General features: G+C 41.4%; 1 protein-coding gene across 9 annotated transcripts in view; it reads right to left on the bottom strand.

Moving 5' to 3' along the window:
* The window catches only part of amot (angiomotin), a 172,578-nt gene extending 153,319 nt beyond the window's left edge, over positions 1–19,259 (bottom strand). For 3 of the 9 annotated variants that reach the window (XM_088278846.1, XM_088278847.1, XM_088278849.1), the window contains exon 1: positions 16,998–19,254. The gene's annotated coding sequence lies outside the window, so the exon portion shown is untranslated. Of the gene's footprint in view, positions 1–16,997 lie in introns of all 9 variants that reach the window. The other 6 variants (XR_015839549.1, XR_015839550.1, XM_088278851.1 and 3 more) reach the window with 5 other exon arrangements.
* Positions 19,260–21,392: the final 2,133 nt, after the last annotated feature.

The raw sequence follows: 21,392 nt of genomic DNA, 5'->3' as shown, positions 1-21,392 counted from the left end.
TTAGAGGAGCCAGATGAGGTGGCTCGGGCATCTGATTAGGATGCCTCCTGGACGGCTCCCTCGTTAGGTGTTCCGGGCATGTCCCACCGAGAGGAGGCCCCGAGGATGACCCAGGACACGCTGGAGAGACTATGTCTCCCGGCTGGCCTGGGAGAGCCTGGGGATCCCTCCGACAGAGTTGGAAGATGTGGCTGGGGAGCGGGAAGTCTGGGCTTCCCTGCTGAAGCTGCTGCCTCTGCAACCCGACCCCGGATAAGCGGCGGATAATGGATGGATGGATGGTGTGACGGAGCAGCTCCATCAATAAGGACGGTACAGCATGGTGACGCAATTGCGCACACGCATGCACCGCACATTCCCATTCTGATGCATTAATTTCACGTCAGTCACAGTTTTAATAGAGTGACTGAGGGTGCACACTTGGTAGTTTTATTATGGATGGAAGCATACGTGGACACACACACGCGTGCATGTTCAAGTTAACACTCACCAGTCATGAGACGTGGCAGACAACAGACACGACATAGAGGAAGACAGAACAGAGGGGGAGCTTCCGCATTTCTTAAATATGTTTGTTTTGCGCGACAATTATGTCAGGTGATGCCCAAGGGGAGGGGCGAAGCATATATATAGAGGGGGTTGTTTGTGAAAGAGGGGAGAGAAGAGGAGAGGTGCTGCAGTGAATGTAGTGCTGGAGAGCGAGACAGTGACGCATTTTGCAACGTAGCTGACATGGTAGTTGTGGTTGAACTCCATTCAGTGGTTTTGTAAATATATAGATAGACACCCTTATTTTTGTAAATTACTACATTTTCAATTTTTTCTGGGTTTTTGGACTTTTTGGGGACTTTTCACTGTGTTGCACTTTGGAAGGGCTGCACAATAAACATCACTGTTGCACATATTCTGGCTACGCCATTTATTTTCGAGTAGGTCGGAAAGGAACCCGCGACGGATGGATGTATTATTATTATTATCATTATTATGAAGCTGTATCCCCTTTTTTTTTTTTTTGCAAACTTATCGGGCCTGGTGATAATTTGGATATTTCAAAGTTGTCCTAAACATTGAAAAACAAAATGACTTTGTAGCACTCCTGGAGTGGAAAAATAATGTAAAAAATAAAATAAAATCCAATTACGGTACGTTTGACCGAGGCCCGCAAAAAATAGCACCCCAAGATGTCCAAAGAAATCCATTGCAGCCACATTCTAAAATGTACAGGAAGTCATCTTATGACCGGGACAAGAATTGGTAAAATATTTTGGAGTTTTTGAAATACAATATGATGTTGGCAAGGCATCACACTTATTATTTCTTTTACCATAAATGTAAATTTAATAATTGTCTTTCACGAACTCGAAATAAATCCCAAGCTTCATCTGTATATAAAAAGTAGTGAATTCAAGACATCAAATATTCTTTTATACAAATAGCACTACCAAGTGCCGACTAGAAATGTAATTTTTTCAACATTAAAATGTACTGTGTAATCATTACTCTCACAAGGTTAGATTTTTTTATTGTGACAATAAAAGCTCCTGTAACATGACTCAGATCAGATTTAGTTTTTCATATTTGATGATAGTCCAGCCCTGAAGATAACTTAAACCACATAATTTCTTTTTAGGATTTCTCACATTTAATAATAGTACATCTATCTATCTACGAACACATATTTCATTGTAGTGGTAGCACCACCTACTGGCTAAAAGAAATGTATGTTTAGTTTATTTGATATTTTTCTCATATTTGCTGGGAAGCGTGTTTAGGCTTTCATGACATCAAAACATGAAATTTGTGATCTTTTACAAAACAAAAAACACAAAAAAACAAATTAACGCTGATTTTCAGGGTCTAAATATGCCCAGAAACATTAAAGTTTGACCCTTGTAAGAAAAAGTGGCTCAGATAATGGATGAATTGATGGATGGCTCACTAGCACCCCATATAATTTTTTTTACAATGAAGCCTGGTTGTACGTTACACCTAGATCTATGACAATTTGGTGGTATATGTAACAGCCCAAGACCTACAAAAAAAGCCTTATACAAAACATAACAGGAAGTCCACCTGTTTTACAATACAGCGTCACATTGACTACAAAAGCTGCGATAACTTGATCCACATGATCATATCTTTTCAAAATTTCACACATTTGAAGAGAGTCCAGGCCTGTAGATATCCACGAGCTTATACTTCTTGTGCTGGTAGTACCACCTACTGGCTAAAGGAAACCAGAGTTTTATTTTTATGTTTTTCTCCCAGCCATTAACCAGATTCACCTCATATTTATTAAGAGTGATTAGGGCTTCATGATGTAACATAAATTTGTGAATTTTCCTGAAAAGCTGTTGCTACGGCGTAGCTCTTGTGGCCAAGAAAACTTTTGAGGGTGAGAAAATGCATGAAAACTCATGAAACTTTGCAAACGCCTCAGGCCCAGCAAAGGAATTACAATTTTATTAGGTTTTGCGATTCTTAAATAAAGGCTCAACAATGCCCAAGACATATTTTTAGCAAAGCAGCTCTGGGTGTACATTAGGGCTGGGTGATAAACCAAAAATTTACCGTTACCGAAATTTATTACAATAACCTACATCATTTTGCCCATGTCGGTAAATTCCGTGTTTAAAAAAAACGAAAAGAAAAGTCTTTTCTGTCTGCGGCTATGTTCATGCCCCTTTAAGACGGCCACAGCACGTGCAGTCACTTCATCATGAAGTGCTTTGAGAGACTGGTTCTCTAGCACATCAGAGACAGTCTTCCTCCCACACTGGACCCCTACCAGTTTGCATACCGAGTAAACAGATCCACTGAGGACGCCATCGACACTGCTCTGCATGTTATGCGGGGCCATCTGGAACAACAGCAGAGCTATGCCAGGATGCTCTTTGTGGACTACAGCTTGGCATTCAACACAATCATCCCAGACATCCTCATTACCAAACTGGGCATTCTCGGCCTCCCAGCCCTCACATGCATCTGGATTAAGGACTTTCTGACCAACAGACCCCAGACTGTGATGCTCAGCCCCGACACGTCCTCCACCCGAACGCTGAGCAATACGTAATTTATACGCTGAGGAACGAGATTGTGCCACCTCCCCTCTACATCAAAGGCGTGTGTGTGGAGAGGGTCCACACATTCAAGTTCCTGGGAGTAGAGATCTCCAATGACCTCCCCAGGACACACAACACCACAGCAGTGATAAAGAAGGTCCACCAGCATCTGCACTTCATGAGGGTTCTCAGGAAATTCAACCTGGACAAGAAGCTGCTGCTGGCCTTCGACCACTCGTCCATCGAGAGCCTCCTGACCTACTGTGCCTCCACCTGACATGGCAGCTGCAGTGAGGCAGACAGAGTGAGGCTCCAGAGGACAGTCAAAACAGTGCAGAGGATTATTGGCTGCCCTCTCCCACATCTACACCACCCGGTGCCTCAGCAGAGCTCTCAATATTGTCAAAGACAATGCCCTCTGGCAGGCGCTAAAGGTGCATCAAATCAAAGACTTATAGACTGAAAAACAGTTTCTTGCCGAGAGCCATCTCCATGCTGAACTCTCACACACACACACACACACACACACGCACACCCCCACACACACGCACACCCCCACACACACAACCACCCTTACCTTGCAGAACAGTGACAATGTGTTTTTATTTATCCAATTTCCTATTATTTTCTATTTTCATTTTTTATTCTTTAATTAATCTAATATATATATCTAATTAAATTATTGTATTGCACTGGAGAGGGGAGCTCTCTAATCTCGTTGCACACTGTACAATGACAATAAAGGGATTTCTGATTCTGACTCTGATTCTGACTCAACCCATCTGAACAAGAAAGAAAACTGATGACGAGGTCGTAGCTTGCGATTCAAATCAAGAAGCGGCTGTCACGGCTGAAGACGAAGTAATGTTAGTTGAAGTTGTTCCTGTTGCGCTTGTCCCGAAAAGAAATTTGAAATGCCGTTTGGAAATATTTTGGGCTCCATAAAGATGTTTGAGCAAAAGAACACGAACTACAAACTGCGTCGTAAGCACCCAAAACAGCGCATTCAACCTTTTCTTTTTCAGCACCTACAAAACAATGGAACTAGTGCTAAAAGCTCAAAGTGAGAAACAAGGTTCGACAAGTGACAACAGCCCATAACGGAGGCAAATCCATACGAGAAAACGTCTAAGAGGTGGACGCGATAGCCAAGCACATAGCTAAAGATATAGCTCCTCTAGCTACAGAGGAGAGCACGGCATTTTAACGCCTCATGAAAGTAGCCAACAAGAGGTACAAAAATATTTTTTGCAAACCGTACTTCCCAATATGGACAACATCAGGACGGGAGCTTTGACATGTCAAGCATTTTGCATCCACATCCGACTTGTGGTTGAGTCACAACATGGATCCCTGTTTGAGCCTGACTGTGCATTACATAGACGACAAGTGGTGACAACAGAGTACTCAAGGCGGCACATTTTCCTGATAATGCACACTTATTTGGCTTGCATTGACATTTTGTCCATTTTATTTAGCATTTTGTTAAAAGGCCACAGTAGCTCCTTTGCACATGGCATTATTTATATTGTTTACAAGAGACCTTTGCACAAATCTACCGCATCTTGGTGCAATCTATTTGCAGAAAAAGATTTTGCCAGAGGTACCCTTTTCTCCTGTTCTTTGTGACATTGTTCAAGTCATGCATTTGGAATATTTATACAAATGATTTTTGTACGTTTATTTTTCATTGAAAGTAATGAACCAGTTGGTCAATAAAAAAATAGCTGTTAATATGCATTTCTTGCATTTATTTTCTTGTATTTGTATTGCCTTCACATATATGTTATTCTACACCATTTCACGTTATTTACCCCCCAAAAACCCATTAATTTCCAATGGGAGAGTCAACATTTCACAATTAAATGCTTCAAAATTAAAATTTAACACATTCAGGTCATTCATTTCACATTCCAGTATCCCCTTTCACATTGTCACCTCATTCACGTTTCATAAATTCATTCATTCGTCCATTCACAGTTGCACTTCTTCAGCAAGCTACTACTTCCACATTTTTCATCCGATTCTCACTGTTCCAAGTTCAATCTCTTCCAAAAATTCATGCCTTTCAGCCTTCCATTTTTCATCTCTTTACCAATTACACAAAATTCACCATTTCACTCTATTCACCCCCAAAAACCCCATTCATTTCCAATGGGGCATTCAACATTTCACTATTACATGCTTCCAATTTGAAATTTAACAGATTTGGATCATCCTTTACACATTCCATTATTACCTTTCATACTTTCACCTCATTCACATTTCAGAAATTCATCCATTCCCAATTGTACTTCTTTGACACGCTACTGCTTCCGCCGCCCTTTACCTCCATACAAAACTTTGAGCTCATTCAACTCACCCTTGGTGGGGTTTATCTCGGATTTACTTGAGCTGCTCACCCAACCCCCCCTTCTTCAAAACGCTAATGCTTCCACATTTTTTATCCGATTTTCACTGTTCCAACTTCAATCAATTCCAAAAATTCACGCCATGCAGGCTTCCATTTAGCACCACCTGGTTCCCCCCGCCCCCTTCACCTCCATTCAAAACAGTGAGCTCATTCAACTCACCCTTGGTGGGGTTTACTTTAGCAGCCCCCCAACCCCACCAGCGCGTTAGCCCCTCCTCAATGAGTAAGAAATCTTGGAGAAGGACGCCAAATCAACAGTCAGTGAACCACATGTTACACCACCAAACCAGAAATAAACCAGAAGTGACGTCACCAAACATGAATTGACGTCACTCAAACCGGAAGTATTCAAGAAATGACGACATTCACCAGGAAGTGACGTAAATCACTCAGAATTCAACCGGAAGTGACATTTTTCACGCCATCAGAGTGGGCCCGCTGTTGTTTATCGATAACACACGCGAGTAGCGAGAGCGCCGTGCTAGTGTTCGCATCAGGAGGGATGTAAACAGCGGTGACGAGCACTACTGTTAGCTCCGTCGGGAGGAAATAAGGCCGGCATTTAACGGACATGTACTCGATGTCGGGGGAAGAGTGCTTCTCAACGATCACGCTCTTATTGCACCAATTTTCAGGCACGTAAACACAGAGCCCCCCATCCCTGCTCTTACCGGTGTCTCTCGTGCGATCCGCGCGATGTAGCGAGCGCCCAGCTAGCTGGATGCTAGCGTTGGGAACGTTGGCGTGCAGCCAGGATTGCGTGATGATGCTCACACAGCTGTCTCGCACATAGCGGTTTCCCAGAATTTGTAATTCCAGATCGTCGGTTTTATGGACTACGGATCTGGCGTTGGTGAGGCAGAGACTCGGCAGTGGTTGCTTGTGGGGCTGCTGTCGTAGCTTTAGTAGGACACCGGACCTGCAGCCCCGCTTTTGCTTCCTCTCTCTCCGTCGTCTGCGTCGCCTCCTGGTCCCAATGACAATCCACGGAGAGCCGGGCGGCCTCGCTAGTTCGTCGGGAATTTTGCGATCATAGCAAAATTCCTCTGAGATGGTCATTTTGTATCGATATCCAACGTCCACGATGTCCTGACGGGTATATCGATACTGTGCTGCAGTTGGTGTTAATAAGACAGAGCAAACGTAAATAAAAAGTAATAAGAGCACTGGGAGGGAGAGCTGTTAGCCGCTGCGTCTATGCGCGCCGCCATCTTGTGGACCACAGCTCGGCATTCAACACAATCATACCAGACATCTTCATCTCCAAACTGGACATTCTCAGCCTCCCTACCCTCACACGCATCTGGATTAAGGACTTTCTGACCAACAGACCCCAGACTGTGTTGCTCGGCCCCTACACGTCCTCCACCCGAACGCTGAGCACCGGTTCCCCTCAAGGATGCGTGCTGAGCCCTCTCCTATACGCCCTCTACACCTATGACTGCAGCCCGGCCCACGGTAACAACACCGTTGTCAAATTTGCCGACGACACGACAGTGGTCGGTCTGATCTCGAAAGGTGATGAGGCAGCCTACAGGGAGGAGGTCCAGAGACTAACGGCTTGGTGTGAAGACAACAGACTGCAACTCAACATGGCAAAAACAAAGGAGATCGTCATCAACTTTAGGAGGAACAAGACTGTGCCACCCCCCCCTCTACATCAGAGGTGAATGTGTGGAGAGGGTCCACACATTCAAGTTCCTGGGAGTACAGATCTCCGATGACCTCTCCTGGACACAGTGGTAAAGAAGGTCCACCAGCATCTGCACTTCCTGAGGATCCTCAGGAAATTCAACCTGGACAAGAAGCTGCTGCTGGCCTTCTACCACTCGTCCATCGAGAGCCTGCTGACCTACTGTGTCTCCACCTGGTACAGCAGCTGCACTGAGGCAGACCGAGTGAGGCTCCAGAGGACAGTCAAAACGGCGCAGAGGATTATAGGCTGCCCTCTCCCCTCCCTGTCGGACATCTACACCACCCGGTGCCTCAGCAGAGCTCTCAATATCGTTAAAGACAATACTCACCCGAACTCACACCTGTTTGACCTGCTGCCTTCTGGCAGGCGTACAGGTGCATTAAATCAAAGACTAATAGACTGAAAAACAGTTTCTTTCCGAGAGCCATCACCATTTTGAACTCTCGCACGCCCACACGCAAGCACTCAACAGCGACGTAATGTGTTTTATTTATCCAATTTCGTATTATTTTCCATCACATTACTTATTCTCTTATTTATCTAATTTATATATATGATTAAATTACTGTTGTATTGCACTGGAGAGGGGAGCTCTCTAATCGCGTTGCACACTGTACAATGACTATAAAGGGATTTCTGATTCTGATTCTGATAATAAAACAAAGCAACGCTCAAGGTTAACAAAAAACACTTGAATGACATTGTTAAATGTGCTACTACTCAGGATTTGACCCCTAATATCAATGCACTTGTGAAGGTAAAAAGATGCCAAGTTTCAGGAGCCAGCAGCAGCAAGTAAACTTCAGGTGGTTAGTGAGAGAGAGAAAAAAAGGGTGATGACACGGAATTTTTTGCAATTGTGAATACAGATCATTAAAAATAAGATTAATCTGGTGTCATATTAAAGACAATAATATTTTGCAGTATGTCTCAGCTTCAGTAGGTCCAGCCGAGCAGTTTGATCTGATGTATTCTAATCTTATTGCCCATGCACTGCTATGTTTTATTTTATTTATTTTATTTTGTAATCTTTTTTATTATTATCTCAAAATAGTATGACAATTAAGGCAAAATATTTTTTTCATAGTGTGGCGAGTTGGTTCAGGTGTAAGACTGCATTCACTCAACTGTTAAAATAAACCAGTTGTTTACTCATTCACCACCACACAAGAAAATAATTTTATTCCCATTGTTTGTGAATAAATGTGCTTAGAAAAGTCCCTTGTAATCCGTGTTTAGTCAGTAATATTTGGGAAATGCTACAAGTGTAGGCTGACTGATAAAGCATAATACTGAAAAACAAATCTAAATATTTGGAGTTGACATTTTTTTACTGATCCAGCCCACTTTAGAAAAGAAAGTCGGGATGCGGCCCGAGAGCCAAACTGAGTTTGACATGCCTGTTTTAGTGGATTCATCTGATGGACTTGAAACTTCTGCTGTACCATCTTAAGACCTGGGACAAACACTGGGACAAAAATGTTTAATTTTCCAAACACTATGGTGGCGGCGGACCCTCTAAATTTGCGTTTAATATTTCCTTTGCCACAGTGGACAAAATGCTTAATATATCCACAGCACATCCTCCCCAAAAAGAACTAAACAAGAGCATAAACAGTCAAGACCTGAAGAGATTAGGTTACTCATATTGTGCCACCTAGTGACGACTAAAAATGCAATTTTAACATTTTAATTTACTGTATGAAGCCGGTTTAACAAAACCAAAAGAAAATTTGACAGAAAAGGCTCGAGACGTTACTCTTGCTTGAAGCCGAATATTGTGACTTTTCGGCAAAGGCCGTGGCCAAGACGGTGCTGCAAAATCTGATTATTCACCCTGGGGAAAAACCGCAGCTGTAACATGTCATGTCATGTCATTATCCACACCGCTTATCCTGTACAGGGTCGCGGGAGGGTGCTGGAGCCTATCCCAGCTGACTACGGGCGAAAGGCGCACGACACCCTGAACTGGTCGCCAGCCAGTCACAGGGCAGACATAGACACCGTCACTGAGCGGGAACTGAACCCACGCTGCCCACACACAACTCGGGCGAGTGTACCACTACACCATCAGCGACCCCAGCTGTAACATGACTCAGATGATCCTCTTCTTGAAATTTTTCATATTTGATGATAGTCCAGCCCTACAGACATCCACAAATTTATTTTTCATTGTGGTTCTTCTTTTTTACGTGTCTTTGCCTTTTATATTTTTCCCCGAGCATGTTAACAATATCATCTTCATATTTGTTCGGAGGAGTGTTTAGGCCTTCATGACGTCAAAACACAAAAATTGTGATTTTGGAGTTTAAGTATTTAGGGTCAACAGTACAGAGCAATGGAGAGTGTGGAAAATAAGTGAAGAAGTGTGTGCAGGCTGGCTGGAACGGGTGGAGAAAAGTGTCAGGGGTGATGTGCAATAGAAGAGTTTCAGCTAAAATGACAGGAAAGATTTATGTTGTCTGGTCTGGAGACAGTGCCACTAAAGAAAAGAGCTGGACATGGCAGAGATGAAGATGCTGAGGTTGTCTTTGGGAGTGAGCAAGATGGATAGGATCAGGAATGAGTGCCATATTTTTGCGACCATAAGGCGCACTTTAAAGTCCCAAATTTCCCCCAAAACGAACAGTACGCTTTGTAATGCAACGCGCCTATTGTATAGACCAGGCATCACCAAATGGCGGACCGCGGTCCGGATCCGGACCAACAGATGGTTCGGACTGGACCCATGACCAATCTATGATGAATTTTTTCAGGGCGCATTCGCAAAAGTTGACGCTGCAATTCTAGTTAATACGGAAAGGCCTCACTGATTTGAGCCAATCAAATCTTTTGTTGACGATCCACTGCCAATTGCGCAGCAGACCGGAAAAGAGTGCTGCAGACAGTTTGCCGTGCTAAAAAGTTAGCAAGGTTGATGCGTGTTGTTCTAAATGAATGGACGGAGAAATTTAGTTGCGTTCTGGCTGCATCATATGCTCCGAAACCGTCGCAACATTGCGAATCGCCACTACGAAACAAAGCACCGCCCTTTTGTGCAAAGTTAGCCGCTGAAGTTTGAGGTGAGCGCAGGCAAAAACATTGAACTTCGAGTGCAGTATAACAGATTTTTACATTTTCGTTTACAGCCCAGCGGCATGCAAACGAATGTTCACTAAAAGCATCTTGGATTTTGGGGAAACATAAAAAAACATTCAGTGATGGGGAAGTTGTGAAGGAGTGCTTAAATGCGGTTGCACAAACATTATTTAAAGGAAATAACTAAGCCCAGATGTGTGAAATAATCTACCAAATCCCAATGGCCCTGACTCCATTCCAACCCAGATTTAAGTCACTGGCAGGGCAGTCACAAACTCATTTCTCATTAAGAGAAGCTCATTTTGAATTCGTTTTTCATGAGGACAGCCATTTTTATTGATTATGTACTGAATATGTTGACCTGTTTGGATAATTAGGCTTTCCGTTTTTTTTTTTAGGCTGATAGCTCTTTGATAAAAAAAAAAAAGGTAAAATGTGTTAACTCAATGCTTAGCACTTGATATATTTCTGCAGGAGATATTTTACTGTTTTTTTTCTGGAAGTGGCACCCTTAAGTTCCTGTAGCCATATTTTCTTGAATGTGAAAACACCATATATTTGTTTGACTGGCAAAGGTGTTTAATGGGAAAATTGCTAAATATTTAGTATATAAGTGTGCTCTGTTGAAAATGACTAAATATTGAAACTATATAAAAATATGAACATAGACTAGACATTGAGGGAAGTTGGACTTTGGTTTGGACCTTTGAATTGGAAAAATTTTAGTTGTGACCTCTGTGACTTTTAATTGAATACTTCTGGTATAGACCAAGTAACGCTCTCACCCATTGGGCCTGATCCCCTTGTGTCATTTCACAAGGCATGTTAGCACACCCGGCTGGCCAAAGCGGGAGAGATCTATGCTTCAAATTGACTGTGACAAATACATTATGTGAGTACGTTTTTTGGTGATGGTGCAGGAGAAAGCCGGACAAAGGGGCAGCTGACCATGATGTTGTAGTGTCTTTTCATTCATGTTATTGCAAGCAAGAAACATCACAGGTTTAGACAACAGACTGCAAAGAAAAAAAAAGACTGTCCAAAGGACACCACTCACATCTCTCTAAACAGCCATGTGATTGGCTGAGGCTGACTGGCTCCCAAGAAGCCATTGCTGTAATCTTTTTGTGTTATTTTTATTTCTTTGGGGCATATGAATGGCATGAGAGATGCACTTTTTGTGTTCATTTTCTTTCTTTGTTTTGTTGTTTGCTTGTATGCTGTTCAGAAATATTTTTGGTTTTGATTTGAAACCGTGACTCTAAAGAGTGTTGTGAGCAGTGACATCTCTCTAGTCACGTTGTTTATTTGATGTGTTGCCATAACATCTCCCATCAGTCTGAAATGCTGCTACTGGAAGAATCCCTTATTTGCATGGGCGCTGGCATGCGTGAACTAGCATGTGCCTTGTAGTGAAGTATTGAATACAGGAATAGTAGCCACAACTGGTGCTGCGCCCTTTGATACAGCCTGTCTTTTGGCCGGAATAATACGGTACATCATAGGGACAGCACATGTTCAATAAAGTCAGAGAGGCCAGACTGAGATGTTTTGGACATGTCCAGAGAAGAGATAGTGAGTACATTGGCAGAAGGATGCTGAGTTTCCAAGTGCCAGGCAAGAGGTCTAGAGGAAGACCAAAGAGGAGGTTTATGGATGTAGTTAAAGAGGACATGAAAGTAGTTGGGGTGAGAGCAGAGGATGCAGAGGACAGGGTTAGATGGAAGCAATTGATTTGCTGTGGCAACCCCTGAAGGGAAAAGCCGAAAGGAAAAGAAGATTTTCCAAAATTAAATCAAAAAGCCTACATTTTTCAGCCCATCAGTTGAGAATTGAGTGATTTTTATTTATTTACTATGATTTTCCAAGCACTGCATTATGGGAGTCTTTCAGCCTCAGCCAATCAGATGGCTGGTTAGAGACCTGTCGTGAGTGGTTGTGGTTTGGGCAGCATGAGTTTTTTTTTTCTTTTTTGTTTTGTTTTTTTTGCAGTATCTGTTGTCTAAACCTGTGATGTTTGCAATAACTTGAATGATAAGATACTTAACGGCATTGTGGACAGCATCCCCTTTGTCCAGCTTTTTCTCCCGCACGTACATAATGGTCTGTTCAAACAGACTCTCTCAAAACATCACCAACAGTTGTGTTCACAGAATTTATTTGTCACAGTCAATTCTGCATTGCATGATATTCTTAGACTTTACCAGCAGGGGCTGCTAACATGCACTGTGAAATACTCTAAGGGAGTCAGGCATGTTGCTCAAGTGGATAGCATGAGTAGAATTAGAATTAGAATTAGAAATCCCTTTATTGTCATTGTACTCAAGTGTGCAACGAGATTAGAGAGCTCCCCTCTCCATTGCAATACAACAATAATACAGACAAATATATAAATTAGATAAATAAAAGAGTGCAATGGAAAATAATACTGAATAGGGTATATAAGAACACATCACGATGCTGTTCTGCAAGGTAAGGGTGGTCTCGTGTGTGTGTGAGAGTTCAGAATAGAGATGGCTCTCGGAAAGAAACTGTTTCTCAGTCTATTGGTCCTCGATTTGATGCATCTGTAGCGCCTGCCAGAGGGCATCAGGTCGAACAGGTGGGAGTTTGGGTGGGTATTGTCTTTGACGATGTTGAGAGCCCTGCTGAGGCACCGGGCGGTATAGATGTCCGACAGTGAGGGGAGAGGGCAGCCAATAATCCTTTGCGCTGTTTTGACTGTCCTCTGGAGCCTCACTCTGTCCGCCTCAGTGCAGCCGCTGTACCAGGTGGAGACACAGTACGTCAACAGGCTCTCGATGGACGAGTGGTAGAAGGCCAGCAGCAGCTTCCTGTCCAGGTTGAATTTCCTGAGGACTCTCAGGAAGTGCAGACGCTGGTGGACCTTCTTTACCACTGCTGTGGTGTTGTGTGTCCAAGAAAGGTCATCGGAGATCTGTACTCCCAGGAACTTGAACGTGTGGACCCTCTCCACACACACGCCTTCGATGCAGAGGGGGGGCGGTACCGTCTTGTTCCTCCTGAAGTCGACGACGATCTCCTTTGTTTTTGCAATGTTGAGTTGCAGTCTGTTGTCCTCGCACCAAGCCGTCAGCCTCTTTACCTCCTCTCTGTAGGCTGTCTCGTCACCTTCCGAGATCAGACCGACCACTGTCGTGTCAGTACAGAGCTATGGATCTCAAACTACACACAGGGCGCTCCGCATTACAGGGTGACTGTTTTGGAGAATATTTGGGACTTTAAAGTGCCCATAATGGTCGTGAAAATACGGTATTGTATAAAACTCCACCCTAAAAAACAAAATTGGTTATATTTAACCAGTCTAGTTGGTAGTTATGTGTTTGCCTAATTTTTTGGTTATAACAAACAATCTATATAGGTTATAGGGCCCACCGATACAAATTGGTCATTTTAAACAAGATGTTTGTTAATTTGCCGCAACGCAACACACCCCAGACACTAAAAGCCAATCGCGGAGGGTACACATAGATGAACACCCATCCCCATCTACAGCTGGGGAAAATTTACAGAGTTCAATTAACATGCCATGCATGTTTATGGAATGTTGGAGGAAACCGGAGTACCCGCAGGAAACCCACAAAGGCAGAAAATTCGAAGTCCACACAGGAAGACCAGAGTCTGGATTCAAACCCACAACCTCAGCACTGTTTTGCAAACGTGCTAACCAGTCGGCCACTGTGCCACTTTACCCAAACAAACAATCCAACATATACTATAATAAAACTACAATGTGCAAAGTGTGAAGTTTATCTTCACAAGTTAGGGTTATGTCATGCTCGCCGGTCGGCGAGGAGGGGGGTGGACCCAAGAATGCGGGGAAGCCAGGCATAAGGGTAACTTAAAGGGGAATTTATTAAATTAATCAAGACGAGGACAAACAACGTGGCGTGGACAAACAAACGTGTCAGGGTGCAAAATAACAAAGGCAAACTAAACGTGACAAAACTGGGACGAAGTACAAAGGGACGTGAGCGAGGGCGAGAGCAAAAACAAGTACGTGAACGAGATCAAGGCGAGAGTCGTAAAGTCCGTAAGGCAGCAACAGGGAGCAAGCGGGATAATGATCCGACCCTGGGTTGATGGCATGGGAAGCTTAAATAGTCCGGTAATCAGGGGAGCAGATGGGGATCAGGTGTGTGATGGGTAACGATGAGCAGGTGCGTGACTGGTGAAGACGGAGTGCTGAGGGGAAACGCCCCTACTCAGCTGACAAACATAAACAAAGTGCACATGGCAGGGAGGTGACGAAAACAATAACAAAAACACTGACCTGACCGACACGGGTCATGACAGGTTAGGTGTTAATTGGTTAATTAAATGAAAGGTATGAATTGCAATTTCAGGTAAATAAATTAATCCGTCCATTCATTATCACAGCTGCAAATTTATTAAACTATTTACAATTAATTGTAAAGGATTATACGTTCTCTAATAATTTGAGACAGTTAATAATTTGTTCTTTATGTCTATACCACATGCTGCACATGAATAGAGCCAAACAGCTGGGTTAGTGAAGTGCACTCTCTGTAACCAATTTCATTGGTTGTTTGGCAAACCAATAAAATTAGTAGTGCCGTAACTAATCAAAGTGGTCAAATTCTGACCAATCTATAGATTAATGTAACCAATACAGTCATCCCTCGCTATATCGTGCTTCACCTATCATGGCCTTGCTGCTTCGCGGATTATTGTGGTTATTGTGCTCTGTGTAGCGGCCCCTTGGATTTCGAATAAAGACGCAGAGCGTTTCAAATGGGTGTCCATAATCTTTTATCTCTGAACAAATATGTTCAGCATTCTGCACCGTGAAAACTACAGAACAACAGAAAAACACAAATTGTAATAGTAGTTTCACAAATAATTTACATATCAATCATGTATACACAACGCTCCTGTAACGGCAGAAATTCACTTTTCTCGTAAGCTTCATTAATTAGTGCGGGCAGTCGAAGGTCGTTCTGACTCGTCCGTAGCGGCATCATAGGCACATCATTTTATCCACAGCTTTCACTTTCATTCAAGTACTCACACAGACCCAAATGAACTCTTTCGTCTTCTTGTATTAAAAGTTTCACAATCAAGTACAGTGAGCAATGGCGAATGGATAACATCTACTTGAACTATGAGAACGCTGAGGATACGGCCAGAAGCTGTTTTGCTTCCACGACTACAAGCACATCGTCTACTCTTCCTCTGTATGCTCAGGGGGGATCTCGCCACACGCTGTTTTGCTTCCACGATTACCAGCACATCGTCGACTCTTCCTCTGTCTGCACAGGGGGGGTCTCGTCATACGCACATGAGCAGACAATCACAAATCAGGAAAATCAAATTAACTACACCATTATTCACAACACAGTAAATTCTAAATTCTAAATCCCATAGTTTACCCATAAGCACAAAACATTAATCTTCGCAAATTCCTAACATGAAATAAAATATAGCACAAGAACTGGCTCTTACAGCTCCTATAAACTCAATATAAAGGAATGAAGAAATACAAATGAATCAAATTACAGCATTTCAATTTGCCATCCAACTAATAATTTCCATTTTTAATATAGTTAACATTTTATACACTACCATACCTCATTCCGCTCTCCAAGGGCACTAGTTAACAGTTCCGACAGACAGCTATCTTGCCTTAGCTTGAGATACACATCGAGATTCTGAGCTACGGACAATGTAAAAATAACAAAAAATCACAATGCCAATTCTTTCCCAGAACAATCAATTTAATGCTCTATATATAGTGTGTTAATATAATGGCTTTTTTACCGCTCCTCTGTCAACACATGAGGACATGTCTCAAAACGAAGCAACCTGGAAGTTGAATAACAAAAAAAAGATAAAAGAAGAAATAACACACTTAAAACGAACGCAGCAATGCCACAAGGTGGCACTGCAGGACCACAACTTTCCATCTACACGCACAAACAAACCACAGCAATGTATCATATCAAATGCATTGTAAAATAATTAAAAAAAAATAAAGCTGACTACTTCGCGGATTTCACCTATAGCGGGTTATTTTTGGAACGTATCCCCCGCGATAAACGAGGGATTATTGTATGACCTAAACCAACTGGCTTGTTTTTTTTTAACCAATCGGTTTTTAGAGTGTAGAAAATAACTTAATTCAGGGGGAATTATGCACTAACATGATGAGGACTTTATACATTTATATTTTCAAAGATACAAACAGCCGTCTGAGGGCAATCATTACTCTAATGTGGCTTGAAAATAATAGAGTGCAATTTAATTGACTGTTGACAATTCTGCGTTTGATGCTCAGTAAGCTATGTCCAAGTCACGAAAAAAGAAATGCCATTTTCAAGATTTCAATGCTCGGCATAGTTTACGAAGTGGAAAATGTGGAATTCCACATTCTAATTTAATGTGTACAATGATGAATGTCGTATAGAGGCAGAGACAGGGAAAGAGAAAGAGAGTCACTCGGCTTCACTAAGTATTAAGCCCCGAACGTTTCACTTTTCTCATTTACATTACCTCTAAATAATCACAAATTGAGTCAAGAACTTATGTAATCATCTCAATTCGAAAAGCAAACGATTCTAACATTGTGCTTTGTAAGCGAAAACCTTTCGCAGCCCTTTGTTCGAACTGCATATCTATGCGACTTGCGCATACAATCGCAAACCAAGAAAAAGACAAAACTAGCATACAATTAGGAAAAACACAGACAAGAAACTTAAACGTTTACCTTTCGATTAAGTCCTTGCTTCTTCAATGGAACATTATATCTAACTCTTTTCCGTTACCCCGAGATTTAGGCTGCAGCTCAATATACAGAGACCAAACACAAATATTACGACCGATCAACTGTGAAACTTAATTGGTTATTGTTTTTTCACAAAAAAACTTTGATCAAATCGGATTGAAAAGAATTTTCTGTTTTTCCATAAATAGGAAGAGTAGTCAGGGACCAGGAAGCGCGCCCCCTCCATCCGGTAAGCGACTTTTATAGAATGCTGCAAATGTCGCACGCTCGCTCACATAATCAAACAGAAGTATGACTGATTTTTTTATATTGTGTAAATTACTTCAACATTTAGATTGTTAGCTGCAGGGACCGTAGTGCAGCTATAGAAATTCTTATTCGGTCGGCACCAATTGACTTTGTAGAAATAAACACTGTTAGGCAAGTTACTTTGATAATGTAATGCATTACATATTACTAGTTACTTGCTCGTAATGATTTTCTTTACAATATCACTTTCTTTGCAGAGTATTAAGTTACTGATGTTTAAGTTACTTTTAAATGTTGGTTTGTGTGTTATTAAATCGAGGATTAATAAATTTAATAATGATTTCAACACTTTAAAAGGAAAATGCTAAATATGTATACCATACAGTAGCTGGCAAAATAAACATGTAATGAGGATATTTAACTAACTAGTGTCAGCTAAAATATTAACTGATTTGACTCCAATGGTAGATCACTACCTTTGATCAATATTTATATCAATAAGACTGTTTGTAATATAAATATTGCAAGAGATAATTTGTCCAGGAAATAACTAATCCCACACTAACAAAACTGGGAGGTTGGCAGGCAGGCAGGCAGGCAGGCAAGCAGACAGACAGATATACAGACAGACAGACGGCTAGACGGATAGATAGCCAGATAGATAGCGTGTGTATTGGTAAAGACAAAACTGACCTGACTACAGTTTTCTTTTTCATTTAAAAAAAAAAATCAAAATAATTCAATAATTGTCATTACTATATGAATACAGAGCTTCAAGGTGAATTGAACATAAAAAAAGCAAACACTAAATGAGCGCATTTGACTAAATTAAAGGGATCATCCAGCAAGGATGGTCCATTTTTCAATAACAAGCTCAATTTGTGTCTTTTTTTACATTAGCTTGTATTTTCTATTGTATCAATTTGTTTTGGAGAACACAATAAGAAACTAAGGAGTTTAAAATGCCTCCTGGTAATGAACATTATGGCCACGCACCTCTCCCTTCCCTCCATGTCTTGGTGGGAATCAGAGGAGGGACCGATGACAATTTGTCCATTGAAAGTCTTTGAAAATTTGTCGCTAATAACGTCAAAATAACGGGACAAACCGGCCCCAAAATGTATGTGGACATCTCTACTTGGGCCCACTTCAACCTCTGAAAACAAAACAAAACAAAAAAAACAATTCGCCCTTCCATGGCTGACGTAAAAGACAACTCGTAAGGTTATTTGTTCGCAGAAAATTATATATTACAATTTGACTTACTTTTTTTCACCCCTCATGGGCCCTCATGGGCTATGCGTACACCACTCATATGAAAATGATGGGTCAAAATAGAATCAAGTACTATTTGGTTTCTGCCTTCTAATATTCAAAAAAGAAATTTTGAGTGCTTAAATTTTGATGCTAGAATAATTATTACATTCATGATAACTACTTTTTTTACCACTGTTGTTGAAGGAACCAAACAGTACATTTTCCAGTAAAGACAGAGTCAACATAAGCAATAATAAATCACGATATGTCTTTCCAAAACTTGCTGGTATACGGACATTGCGAGAACTGGTGAATCAATGTTTCAAGGGACATTGCACAAAACATACACTAAAGATGCTTTTTGTGAATTTAACAAGATAATACTTGGTAAGATAGTAGCTATGTATAATCTTAAAAGTAATTTGCCTTACTTTATTTGTGAGAAGATATTTGAATGGTAGAGCCCAGATTTTTTCCCACTGTAAATGATCAATAAAACCAGACCAGTATGAAACAACATTTGGAGTTGCAGAAATATCTTTTTGAAATAAGAAACATATAAAAAAAAATAGTTCGACAGATCTTGACAATAAAAGTCACCTTGGGGTCCAGACTTGGCAAACAGGCTGTTCTTTGCACCCCTTTCATGAGAGTCACGATTCCAGAAAGTAGAGCATCCATATGACCAAAGCAAATTCCTATGGAGTAACAGGTATGTTTAATCTATTAACAATTCTGAGTAGTTTAAAGGAAAAAAATACGATCTATTCTTTTATATATATATATATATATATATATATATATATATATATATATATATATCTTGGCCCAATAAACAATGTAGTCCTATGACGAAGCGCTGACGCTTGCGAGACCGGAAAAAAACATCAAGCACACGAAATTTAGGACACACCTGCATGGGAATGTTGTGCGGAGTTTTTGCCAGTTTTTTATATTGTGTAGTGTTGGAATGTTTCATTGAAAGCGCTTTTGCTTTTTCTTCCTCCAATTCGTTTTTTACAGAAAGTTTCACTTTTAAATTTGTTTATATATATATATATATATATATATATATATATATATATATATATATATATATATAATCGCCGGTTCGCATCTACAAGAATCATCCAACTGACGTTTTGGAGCAACGCTGCTCTACCCGGCGAGGCTCCAAATCACTAAGAAAGATGGTGCTAAAAAACGTTTCGCTTCGGTTGAAGAGGCTTCTACTTTTCTGACTTCTCTAGATGACGTGTAGCTCTCTGCCTTTTTTCCAACGAACAATATAATACCAAACAATAATTGGAAGCTTTCTCATTTTCTTTTGAATGATTCAGATTTTAAACTCTTTATCCAACAAGAAATTTCCACGTATTTTCAAATAAATGACACCCCGGACATCTCAAGAGGTACACTGTGGGAAGTATGCAAAGCATACTTGAGGGGACAAGCTATTTTGTTTTCTTCTCAGATGAACTAGGTCAAGATAGGCAGGTAATCTTGGCCGCAAGCCCCTCGGATGCTCTTTACAATGAACGCCTGAAGCTTCAGGCTGAATATGATCTTTTGACAACAACTAAAGTGGAAGCGAAGCTCCTGAGGACTAAATGCCATTACTTTGAGATGGGGGACAAGGCCAATAGACTTCTTGCTCATCAGGCTAGATCCGCGACCCTCTCTCGGCTGATACCAAGGATTAGGTCTACAACTCAAGTAGTGATTTCGGACTCTACATTGATCAACAATACCTTTGTGGATTTCTACTCAAACCTATATGAATCAGAATGCTTGCCTGGAGATTGGGAGGGTTGTAACCCCCACAAATTTCAAATTTCCCCATTGTGGGACTAATAAAGGACATCTTTATCTTTATCTTTAAACACCTTGCTTGCCCGAAAGTCGATATAGATATGGCCGAAAACATGGTCGCCCCGATCATGTTGTCTGAGGTACGTGAAGCGATTGGACAACTGCAGTCTGGTAAATCACCTGGCCCTGACGGCTATGGAAAGGAGTTTTATAAATTATACGCAGATCTGTTGGGGCCGCAGTTGGTTAATGTCTACAATGAGGCGTTCTCCATTGGCAAGCTTCCTCCGACTCTTTCTGAGGCTCACATTTGCCTTTTGCTTAAAAAAGATAAGAACCCACTCGAATGTGGTCGTTACAGACGAAGTTTTTGACCAAAATTCTGGCCACAAGATCACAGCAGTCGCTGCCTGTTCTGATTCCTCACAACCAGACTGGGTTTATGGCTGTCAGAAATTCGTCATCCAACACTCAGTGTCTTTTCAACATTATTGGCTCCCCTGGTGTTGAGGTGCCTGAGGTGGTGATTTTCTTGGATGCGGAGAAGGCATTTGATATCGTCGAGTGGAAATACTTATTCTATGTCTTGAGTAAATTCGGCTTTAGTTCTGCCCTCATTGCATGGATTAGACTGCTTTATAACTGTCCGACGGCACACATCATTACCAATGGTGTGAGGTCTGCCTTCTTTGCCCTCCATCAAGGTACCAGACAGTGTTGTCCCCATTCCCCCCATCTTTTGACTTTGGCAATGGAACCATTGGCATATTTGGCTTCGAACTGAAGAAGGGGTCAAGGGCATAACAAGATATGGCATTACCCATAAGCTATCCCTCTATGCAGATGATAGGTTGCTGTATTTGTCAAACCCTTATTCGTCTTTATTTTATTATTAGTTTTATTTTATTTATTCATTTGTTTATTTTCATGTATTTATTATATGCATATTGTTGGGTAGATAGATGTGTGTATTGACTTTTTTGCCATCATCATTCCTTGGGTTGTAGTAAACGATGTATATTTCTAAACATCTAATAGCATCTCTTTTAATACTATGTT

Source organism: Idiotropiscis lumnitzeri, chromosome 17 (assembly GCF_059441095.1).
Source record: "Idiotropiscis lumnitzeri isolate Australia: NSW breed Sydney's pygmy pipehorse chromosome 17, RoL_Ilum_1.0, whole genome shotgun sequence".
NCBI classification, from domain to species: Eukaryota; Metazoa; Chordata; class Actinopteri; order Syngnathiformes; family Syngnathidae; genus Idiotropiscis; species Idiotropiscis lumnitzeri.
This window is presented reverse-complemented; position numbering and strand designations above follow the sequence as displayed.